The sequence below is a fragment of the Triticum urartu genome, chromosome 3A (genome assembly GCF_056163025.1).
Source record: "Triticum urartu cultivar PI428250 chromosome 3A, HENAU_Tu73, whole genome shotgun sequence".
In the NCBI taxonomy this organism is placed as follows: Eukaryota; Viridiplantae; Streptophyta; class Magnoliopsida; order Poales; family Poaceae; genus Triticum; species Triticum urartu.
In genome coordinates, this window is record NC_141875.1 from 181667013 (window position 1) to 181679571 (window position 12559).

Genomic DNA, 12559 nt, shown 5'->3' on the forward strand with positions numbered 1-12559 from the left:
ACTTACCATTCTTCAATGGCCCATCATACTTCACCTGACCATGATACACTGCTCAGCGTGTCATCACCGATATGAAGTGAAATGAGAGGAATTAAAGATCTTGCACACCAAACATCCGCTGATTAGAAACTGCTACCTCTCAGAGTTCCTTCCACCAAGACATAGAATACCTACCTGCTTTGGGGTTTTGCCAAAGTCTGTTAAGAACAGAAAAGATGCCTCGTAATGGATCGGATCAGCTCTCCCTCATAAATCATATGGCATTATGAGCTAAAGCGGATGAGTAGGGGTGTCAAGTGAATGTGCAGCAAGGAAAAGCTTACTGTCAACTTATTCAGTTACAGCAGGTCCTTAGCCAAGGAGTGCATGAGGTGCCATGTGCGTCAGGTTCAAGACTTAAAAGTAGAGTTTATACAGTAAAGAAAGAAGTAAAAGTCCATCTTTGGAACAATCCAACAGAGATAATCTCAGGAATACAAGACAACACTCTACACAACCACTTGGACTGTCTGGGTCTGATGATTTGCACGGGCAAGCCAACACCAGCACGCAAGGAATTTGGTGACAGTGAGGCTCCTAAGAAAGCACCAAACTGGACGCCTTTTTAATCTTAATAATCGAGATGCACCAATTCTCCTATTAGCTGTTATAGCTGCTTTTGTGCATGGAATTATTTTCCCATCATTCATTATTATGATGTCCCATGGTATAAGAACTTTCTACTATCTAGGCATCCAGCACACCAACTTCAAAATGATTCTACATTATGCGCATTGATATGCCTTCAGGTGGCAATCATTTCTCTGATTTCAATTCATTTGGAATTTTTTTTGAAAGATCCAGCTCGGCTGGCGTTTCATTCATTAAGCAGAGAGGAGGCGGGAAAACAAGTGTTGATCAAGTGATCATGGGGTGAGGGAGAGGTTACAGGCCTGCGTACAGGCAGCAGTGCTAAACTAGCGCTATTTCTCACGGTACATCCCCGAACGGGTGCTCCATGCATTTCGCTCCAGCGATCCTCCATTGCTCCATGTCTCGCCTGCAAGCCTCAGTGATGCTTCTCACGCATGCAGTCTTTCTTATTTGGAATGGCAGTCGGAAACTTATAGAACATGTCGGTGCTTTGTCTTTCCAGAGCATCATGCATCAAAAGGTTTATTGGTTTGATGATCCTTCTGCATCCAGGTTTGTTACTCGTTTTTCACACTGCAACTTATCTTTATCTGGGACAGTGTGCACATCATGTTTCCTTCTAACTTTTTACAGTGGTGCACTAGGTGCGAGGTTGTTTATTGACGCTTTGAACATCCAACACCTTGTAACAGATAACTTGCAGTGCACAAGAACATTTATTTCTGGCTTCGCTGTAGCATTTGCTTCTGACTGAAAGCTTACACTAATCATCATATGTGTGATTCCTTTTCTGGGTGTGCAGATTTATATTCAATTGAAGTGCTTGAAAGGGTTCAGTGAAGATGCTAAGGTGATATCAGAGTAAACCCTGTTTTCAATAATTGCTTTTAATTAAAGAAATAGAAAACAATTCCTGATATCATTTTAAGGAAATGAAGATGTGCCCTTTTACAAAGACCATGCAGTTATCATTTTACTAGTCAAATATTCAAAGCTTGTCATCAACATAATGTGGTTCTTCTGAAGTGAGTTATAAATAATATCTCCTACAACTTAATGTTGTATCTTACATATACTCTGTTTCTATGTCGGTAGAGTTTGTACACGATGGTAAACCAGCTAGCTAGCACGCTTTCAGGTCTTGGGATGGAAATAGGAATTCGTTTGCAATTTGTGGCCGGAGTGATGGTGTGAATTTTTTTGGGGGAGAAATCTTGTGATAAGTTTTCGTGTGTAGTGCGGGTAGATTCGAAGCAATGGCAGGGGCCTCTTTGCAAAATGCCGAGCGCTGACCGGGTCGGCACCCACGCGTCCGCATGACGCTCTCTCATTGGTCAGGACTAAATTTGCACATCTGATGCAAGTTCTGGGACTGGGTAGGATCAAAATGCAAGTTCTAGGACCAAACCATCACATTAAGAGTAAGTTGTAGGACTCCCGATGCTTTTAACTCTTACAATTGTATTGATGTATTGCCTATTCTCTCTTGTTTAAGTCAAATCAGTGGCCCCTCTTTCCTTTCCCCACACATGCATGCATGAGATATCCCCTCTCTCATGTGAATGCATCAAAGCGACACTTGTGTCTTACATCTCTTCCTGTGAATTCATGGCTTTTATTTTTCTCTTTGACATTTCCAATCATTCATATCTTTTAAGAAGTAACTTTGGTTTTGAAACATTATATATATTTGAACTCCTCACACTAAGACCTTTAGAACAAGATCAATATTGGATAGATTTCAACGTTTCATTCCACACCTATTCCAGTGAAATCTGTTGTTTGAAATGAGTGGAAATATGTGAAACATGTTACTTTCAAGCATGTGAAATTGGTTGTTTCAATGCGTGAAATTGAATATTTCATACATATGAAGTGGTATTTCTAAAAATATATGAAACATATTTCAAACTTGTTTGAATTTCAGGGGAATCGTGTTTTGGAATAGAGTGAAATAGGATTTCGAATGTAATTGTAACGTAACTTTTCATTCAAATGAGTGAAATCATTTGAAATAAGAAAAAATGTTTCTTTCAAATGAGTGAAATGTGGTTTTTTCAATGACTGAACTTATTTTCTTAAATGAGTAAATTCAGTTTTTTAGAATGCATGAGATATGTTTTTTCAATTGAGTGAAATCCATTTTTAAAAATGACTGAAATTATGTTTTATATGAAACATATTTCAATGTATTTGTCAAGTTTGCTTATTCTGGTATGTGAAAAGATGTGAAACTTGTTATTTACAAAATGTGAAACTCATATTTGTCAACACGTTAAACTTATTTCACTCAGCTTATTTAAATTTCAAGAAAAACGATTTTTCGAACGGAGTGAAATTGGATTTTGAATATAACTAAAGCGCAACTTTTCATTGAAATGAGTGAAAAATATTTTTTTTAAATGAGCGAAGTCATGTGGAATTAGTGAAATCCATTTTCTAAATGTTGAAATACATTTTCTAAAAAGAGTGAAATTATGTTTTTGAGTAAAGTGAAATCAATTAATTGAAATGAGTGAACTTGGTTTTTGGAAATCAGTGAAATCAATTCTTAAAAATGAGTGAAACTTGTTTTTCTAAATCCCTAAAATCTATTACTTGAATTACATGAAATTGTTTTTTTAAACGAGTGAAATATTATTTTTGAAATATGTTGATATGAGTGAAATATATGTTTTGATATGTGTGCAATCTGTTTTTTGAAATCAATAAAATTAAAACTAGTTCAAATGTATCCATAATTGATCATATTCTGAAGATATTCTCGCTACGAATTCAAATATATGTATTTTTTTTTCAAAAACCGAGTTCTCATTCAAAAGATATCTATTGTTGAAAAAATCTCAACGAAATTAAATGAAAGTATTTTAATGGGGGAGATGGAATATTTTAACATGCATGCAATGATGCAACGCTCCGCTACCCATCTCTCCCCCACATTCTCTCTCTCCTGACAAAAGTTGAAAAGACATGCAGAGGCCCCATATGTATTATCTTTGTATTGCATTCATATGTTCTATACCTGAAATAGCTGCACGAATCCCTATTATTGCATGGACGGTTGATTCTCCACGGTACCTCCCGCCACCACCGGTAGAAAAACTTTTTCGGGTGACTTGCCTCCTGGACATGAGTTAGCCACTTACAGCCATGACGAATGAGATCGGTCAACAATCCTGCCATTGGATCAAGAATCGACGAACAAGATCAACCAACAATCTTGTATTAATTTGTCCAATTATTTCAGTGACATTTCAATAAAAAAGTCATCTCGTACAGATATCAAAAACTTCAAAAACGTTCCAATCATTCAAACATTCCAGAAAAACAAATTCTACTTATTTCACTACATGAACCGAACATAGCACTGACCGCTAAATCGGGCTAACTGCGGCAGGACCGCAGGGTTGCTGATTGGTTGCCACCGGCTTTGCATGGGAACTAGACGGCCGGGGGCAAGCGCGTAGGGCAGGGTCGCCGCAGCTCGTAGGGGGCGCAGCTGGCGCCAAGGGGCGGGTGGGCTGAAAGGAGAGGCGGGAGCAGGGAGCCTCCTGGGCGGTTGGGTTCCAGCCGCCGGCGACCGGCACATAACGACGAGGCAGCGGAAATGGGCGGTTGAGAAGCTAGGCGTCAGGGAGAGGGGGATGCGATTTTTTTGAATGGGTCAATTATGTTCCTAATCTTTTGTTTATCTGGCCCAACTCAATAAGCATACGTATGTAGCCCAGACTAAAATTCCAGGCTCCTGCATACAAAAAGACCTTTGTTCTTGTCTAAAAAGGCCTTGGGTTCATATTTATTAATGGTGTAGTTGGAGAAACAAAATGAGACTGGCCTTGGACTTTAATGGATGAGCTTGATTAATCTTGGCCTCCTGAGATCAAGTTTGTTGTGAGCCACAGGAAAAAAATAGCTACGACTTTCACCTTCGCTCGCTCTTTGTCACCTCTTTGGACTCTGCCACGACCATCGTTCTCGTGCCGAAACTCCTACGGTTTGTAAGCGTATCTCCTGCTAGTGATGCTAGAAATTTGGGCTTGTTTAGTATGGACCCTTGACCGATGTGTTAACACATCACTCCAATTGTGTTTTTTAGGGATGAACACAATTTTATTCATCAAATACCATAGTTTGTGGGATACAAGCAGGATCATGGGGTGTGTAAGCCACAGGTGGTGCCCCTGAACTAACTTAAGGGAATACTTTGCTAAGCTATGAGCATCATTATTAGACCGACGCCCTTTATACAAGATACTGTTGTTGAAAATCTCTATCCTCTTCCTAATTTCATCAATGATCAGGCCATATGTGCCTCTAGCATTCCTGTTAATATCATCGGCTACCTGCTTAGCATCAGAAGCAATGATAAAATTATGGAGTGCTAGATCTTCTGCGAGGGCATATGCTTCGCGGCAAGCAATTCCCTGTGCTCAACCATGAGCTCGTCACCTCCGTCACCCCTGCATCCACTCGACCTAAGCTCCTCCACAACCACATGCGCCCATGATAGCACACGCAGCACCGCCAGCCTGCTACCATTGCTGCATGTCCAAGTCATGTTGCTCCACCTATTGTTGCCTACGTGCACTTCCATTGCCTTGATGTGGACACCAAGGCCGTCGAGGTTTTAACCTCAAGACCATCATGGGTTCTGTCAAGACCCCCGAGACCCCGAACCAGGGACGCTAAGACTGTGTCCGTGGTTTGCCAAGACCCAATACTGCCAAGTTCATCCTTACCGAACGACTACACAACGCACTCTGATACGTCTCCATCGTATCTATAAATTTTGATTGTTCCATGCCAATATTATACAACTTTCATATACTTTTGGCAACTTTTTATACTATTTTTTGGGACTAACATATTGATTCAGTGCCCAGTGCCAGTTCCTGTTTGTTGCATGTTTTTTGTTTCGCAGAATATTCATATCAAACGGAGTCAAAACGAAATAAAAACGGACGGAGAATATTTTTGGAATATTTGTGAAATATGGGAAAAGAATCAACGCGAGAAGGTGCCCGAGGGGGCCACGAGGCAGGGGGCGCGCCCCTGACCCTCGTGGGACCCTCGTAAGGCGGTTGCTGCTCTTCTTTGGCCGCAAGAAAGCTAATTTTCGGGTAAAATCTGGGCGAAGGTTTCAATCCAATCGGAGTTACGGATCTCCGGATATATAAGAAATGGTGAAAGGGCAGAATCTCAGAACGCAGAAACAGAGAGAGAGAGAGAGAGAGAGACAGAGACAGAGAGACATATCCAATCTCGGAGGGGCTCTCGCCCCTCCCATGCCATGGAGGCCATGGACCAGAGGGGAAACCCTTCTCCCATCTAGGGAGAAGGTCAAGGAAGAAGAAGAGAAATGGGGGCTCTCTCCCCCTCTCTCCCGGTGGCGCCGAAACGCCGCCGGGGCCATCATCATCACCGCGATCTTCACCAACACCTTCATCATCTTCACCAACATCTCCATCACCTTCCCCCCTCTATCTACAGTGGTCCACTCTCCCGCAACCCGTTGTACCCTCTACTTGAACATGGTGGTTTATGCTTCATATTATTATCCAACTATGTGTTGCCATCCTATGATGTCTGAGTAGATTTTCGTTGTCCTATCAGTGATTGGTGAATTACTATGATTGATTTAAATTGCTTGTGGTTATGTTGTTGTCCTTTGGTGACCATCATATGAGCGCGCGCGTGGATCACACCATAGGGTTAGTTGTATGTTGATAGGACTATGTATTGGAGGGCAAGAGTGACAGAAGCTTCAACCTAGCATAGAAATTGATGCATATGGGATTGAAGGGGGGCCAATATATCTTAATGTTATGGTTGGGTTTTACCTTAATGAACGTTAGTAGTTGCGGACGCTTGCTAATAGTTCCAATAATAAGTGCATAGAATTCCAAGTCAGGGATGACATGCTAGCAGTGGCCTCTCCCACATAAACTTGCTATCGGTCTAGTAACGTAGTCAATTGCTTAGGGACAATTTCGCAACTCCTACCACCACTTTTCCACACTCGCTATACTAACTTTATTGCTTCTTTATCTAAACATCCCCTAGCTTTTATTTACGTGCACTTTATATTCTTGCAAATCTATGCAAGAACACCTACAAAGTACTTCTAGTTTCATACTTGTTCTAGGTAAAGCAAACGTTAAGCGTGCGTAGAGTTGTATCGGTGGTCGATAGAACTTGAGGGAATATTTGTTCTACCTTTAGCTCCTCGTTGGGTTCGACACTCTTACTTATCTAAAGAGGCTACAATTGATCCCCTATACTTGTGGGTTATCAAGACCTTTTTCTGGCGCCGTTGCCGGGGAGTTATAGCGTGGGGTGAATATTCTCGTGTGTGCTTGTTTACTTTATCATTAATAGTTTTTATTTTGTGCTCTTGTTTTCTATATTTAGTTATGGGTAGGAAACACAAAATACCAAAAAAATAGTTGTACCTACTACACCAACGGTTGAAGAACCACTCAACATCTATCACACTCCTGAAGCTTTTTATTTGGATCATCTTCAATCCCTATGTGCTCGTGCTGAAACCCCAACTAGCTTAGTTGAGGGAAAATCTTTAGATGAGCATGCTTGTTATCTGCGACACCGCATATCTGAAAAAGAGAAACTTTTACTGGATCAAATTTATCGCTTGCAATGCTATGCTTGGAATTTATGTGAAATATATGATTTTACTTGTTGTTCTGAAGACCCTAAGAAACACCTTCCCTACCAATGTGAATTTAGTGATAATGGAATCGTATCTTCGTATGCTAATGGTGTTTATAATGACTATGATGTTCAACAAATTGAAGAATTTATTGCTTTTAAGGGTGCTTATGAAATTGCTTCTTTGATTAGAAAGTATGATGCCACTCTTTACAAACCTGAAAAATTTGCCATACTTAAATATTGTTATGATAATTATGCTTCTAATGCATATGTTAAACCATATATTGAGGACTCCTCCGCTGTGCAAGAAGAGACTAATATTTTGCAGGAGTCTATGGAAGAAAAAAAATAATGACATTGTGAGCTCATTGGATGAAAAAGATGAGGAGGAGAGCGAAGAACAAAAGGAGGAAGAGCGTATTGATCATCCGTTCCCACCTTCTAATGAGAGTAACTCTTCAACTCATACATTGTTTAATTTCCCTTCGTGCTTACCGAAGGATGATTGCTATGATGATTGTTATGATCCCGTTGATTCTTTTGTGATATCCCTTTTTGATGATGCTTGCTATGCTTGTGGCCAAGATGCCAATATGAATTATGCTTATGGAGATGAACTTGCTATAGTTCCTTATGTTAAACATGAAGTTGTTGCTATTGCACCCACGCATGATAGTCCTATTATCTTTTTGAATTCTCCCGACTACACTATATCGGAGAAGTTTGCACTTATTAAGGATTATATTGATGGGTTGCCTTTTGCCGTTGCACATGATAATTTTGATGACTATAATATTCATGTGCTTGCTACTCCTACTTGCAATTATTATGAGAGAGGAACTACATCTCCGCCTCTCTATGTTTCCAACACGATAAAATTGCAAGAAACTGTTTATACTATGCATTGGCCTTTACTATGTGTGAATGGATTGTTCTTTTATGACATGCCGATGCATAGGAAGAGAGTTATACTTCGTCATTGCTTGATATATGTTGCTTTGTGATCACTACTAAATCACAAATCATTGTTAATTAAAATTGGCTTTGATATACCTTGGGATCCGGGTGGATCCATTACTTGAGCACTATATGCCTAGCTTAATGGCTTTAAAGAAAGCGCTGCTAGGGAGACAACCCGGAAGTTTTAGAGAGTCATTTATTTATGTTGTGTGCTTTTATAAGGTTTAAAAATAAAAATAATGTGCCAAGATTTGTCTTTAGGATGTTTTAGATTACTTGTTGGTTTGTACGGTGTAGGACAAAAACTTTGGCTGTAGTGCGCAATTTTACATTTTTTACTGGAACGCCAAACGGTTCTGAAACATTTTGCACTGTCTTTATATACAAATTGTTTATTTTTCCTAATTTTGGTAGAATTTTTGGAGTACCGGAGGTATGGTGAATGTTCAGAGTACTACAGACGGTCCTGTTTAAGACAGATTCTGTTTTTGATGCATAGTTTGCTTGTTTTGATGAAACTATCAATTTATATCAGTGGATTAAGCCATGTAAAAGTTATATTAAATTATCTACAATGCAAAACAAAATATGAATTGTTTTGCAACAGTACTTAGAGTAGTGATTTGCTTTATTATACTAACGTATCTTACCGAGTTTTCTATTGAGTTTTGTGTGGATGAAGTGTTCGAAGATCGAGGAGGTCTCGATGTGAGGAGAAGAAGGAGAGGCAAGAGCTCAAGCTTGGGGATGCCCAAGGAACCCCAAGTAAATATTCAAGGAGACTCAAGCATCTAAGCTTGGGGATGTCCCGGAAGGCATCCCATCTTTCTTCAACAAGTATCGTATGTTTTCGGATTCGTTTCGTTCATGCGATATGTGCAATCTTGGAGTGTCTTTTGCATTTAGTTTTCACTTTTCTTTTATGCACAATGCTGGTATGAGATAGTCCATGGTTGATTTATAGAATGCTCTTTGCACTTCACTTTTATCTTTTGAGTATGGCTTTGTAGAATGCTTCATGTGCTTCGCTTATATCATTTGAAGTTTGGATTGCGTGTTTCTCTTCACATAGAAAACCGCCATTTGTAGAATGATATTTTGCTTCACTTATATTTGTTAGAGTGTGGGCATATCTTTTGTAGAAATAATTAAACTCTCTTGCTTCACTTATATCTATTTAGGGAGTTGACAAGAATTGGTCATTCACATGGTTAGTCATAAAATCCTACATAAAACTTGTAGATCGCTAAATCCACTCATAGTTTTGCGATATAAAGGTGGTGATATTAGAGTCGTTCTAGTTGAGTAATTGTGAAATTGAGAAATACTTGTGTTGAGGTTTGCAAGTCCTGTAGCATGCACGTATGGTGAACCGTTATGTAACGAAGTTGGAGCATGAGGTATTTATTGATTGTCTTCCTTATGAGTGGCGGTCGGGGACGAGTGATGGTCTTTTCCTACCAATATATCCCCCTAGGGGCATGCATAGTAGTAATTTGCTTCGAGGGCTAATAAACTTTTGCAATAAGTATATGAGTTCTTTATGACTAATGTGAGTCCATGGATTATACGCACTCTCACCCTTCCATCATTGCTAGCCTCTTCGGTACCGTGCATTGCCCTTTCTCATCTCAAGAGTTGGTGCAAAATTCGCCGGTGCATCCAAACCCTGTGATACAATACGCTCTATCACACATAAACCTCCTTATATCTTCCTCAAAACAACCACCATACCTACCTATCATGTCATTTCCATAGCCATTCCGAGATATATTGCCATGCAACTTCCATCATCATCATATACATGACTTGAGAATTTATTGTCATATTGCTTTGCATGATCGTAAGATAGCTAGCATGATGTTTTCATGGCTTGTCCGTTTTTTGATGTCATTGCTACACTAGATCATTGCACATCCCGGTACACCGCCGGAGGCATTCATATAGAGTCATATCTTTGTTCTAGATATCGAGTTGTAATATTGAGTTGTAAGTAAATAAAAGTGTGATGATCATCATTATTGGAGCATTGTCCCAGTGAGGAAAGGATGATGGAGACTATGATTCCCCCACAAGTCAGGATGAGACTCCGGACGAAAAAAAAGAGAAAGGCCAAAAAAAGAGGAGGCCCAAAAAAAGATGAGAGAAAAAAAGAGAAGGGACAATGCTACTATCCTTTTACCACACTTGTGCTTCAGAGTAGCACCATGTTCTTCATATAGAGAGTCTCTTGAGTTATCACTTTCATATACTAGTGGGAATTTTTATTATAGAACTTGGCTTGTATATTCCGATGATGGGCTTCCTCAAATGCCCGAGGTCTTCATGAGCAAGCAAGTTGGATGCACACCCACTTAGTTTCCAGTTTGAGCTTTCATACACTTATAGCTCTTAGTGCATCCGTTGCATGGCAATCCCTACTCCTCACATTGACATCAATTGATGGGCATCTCCATAGCCCGTTGATTAGCTGCATCGATGTGAGACTTTCTCCTTTTTTGTCTTCTTCACACAAACCTCCATCATCATATTCTATTCCACCCATAGTGCTATGTCCATGGCTTGCGCTCATGTATTGCGTGAGGGTTGGAAAGGCTGAAGCGCGTTAAAAAGTATGAACCAATTGCTTGGCTTGTCATCGGGGTTGTGCATGATTTGTATGCTTTGTGTGGTGAAGATGGAGCATAGCCAGACTATATGATTTTGTAGGGATGAGCTTTCTTTGGCTATGTTATTTTGATAAGACATAATTGCTTGGTTAGTATGCTTGAAGTATTATTGTCTTAATGTCAAAATGATAGACTATTGCTTTGAATCACTCGTGTCTTAATATTCATGCCATGATTAGATACTTGATCAAGATTATGCTAGGTAGCATTCCACATCAAAAATTATCTCTTTTATCATTTACTTACTCAAGGACGAGCAGGAATTAAGCTTGGGGATGCTGATACATCTTCATCATATCTATAATTTTTGATTGTTCCGTGCCAATATTATACAACTTTCATATACTTTTGGCAACTTTTTATACTATTTTTTGGGACTAACATATTGATCCAGTGCCCAATGCCAGTTCTTGTTTGTTGCATGTTTTTTGTTTCGCAGAATATCCATATCAATCCGAGTCCAAACGGAATAAAAATGGATGAAGAATATTTTTGGAATATTTGTGAAATATGGGAAAAGAATCAACGCGAGAAGGTGCCCGAGGGGGCCACGAGGCAGGGGGCGCGCCCGCCCCCCCTGCGCGCCCCTGGCCCTCGTGGGACCCCCGTAAGGCGGTTGCTGCTCTTCTTTGGCCGCAAGAAAGCTAATTTTCGGGAAAAATCTGGGCGAAGGTTTCAATCCAATCGGAGTTACGGATCTCCGGATATATAAGAAACGGTGAAAGGGCAGAATCCCAGAATGCAGAAACAGAGAGAGAGACAGAGAGACAGATCCAATCTCGGAGGGGCTCTCGCCCCTCCCATGCCATGGAGGCCATGGACCAGAGGGGAAACCCTTCTCCCATCTAGGGAGAAGGTCAAGGAAGAAGAAGAGAAATGGGGGCTCTCTCCCCCTCTCTCCCGGTGGCGCCGAAACGCCGCCGGGGCCATCATCATCACCGCGATCTTCACGAACACCTCCGCCATCTTCACCAACATCTCCATCACCTTCCTCCCTCTATCTACAGTGGTCCACTCTCCCGCAACCCGTTGTACCCTCTACTTGAACATGGTGGTTTATGCTTCATATTATTATCCAACTATGTGTTGCCATCCTATGATGTCTGAGTAGATTTTCGTTGTCCTATCAGTGATTGGTGAATTACTATGATTGATTTAAATTGCTTGTGGTTATGTTGTTGTCCTTTGGTGACCATCATATGAGCGCGCGCGTGGATCACACCATAGGGTTAGTTGTATGTTGATAGGACTATGTATTGGAGGGCAAGCGTGACAGAAGCTTCAACCTAGCATAGAAATTGATGCATATGGGATTGAAGGGGGGCCAATATATCTTAATGTTATGGTTGGGTTTTACCTTAATGAACGTTAGTAGTTGCGGACGCTTGCTAATAGTTCCAATAATAAGTGCATAGAATTCCAAGTCAGGGATGACATGCTAGCAGTGGCCTCTCCCACATAAACTTGCTATCGGTCTAGTAACGTAGTCAATTGCTTAGGGACAATTTCGCAACTCCTACCACCACTTTTACACACTCTCTATACTAACTTTATTGTTTCTTTATCTAAACAGCCCCTAGCTTTTATTTACGTGCACTTTATATTCTTGCAAATCTATCCAAAAA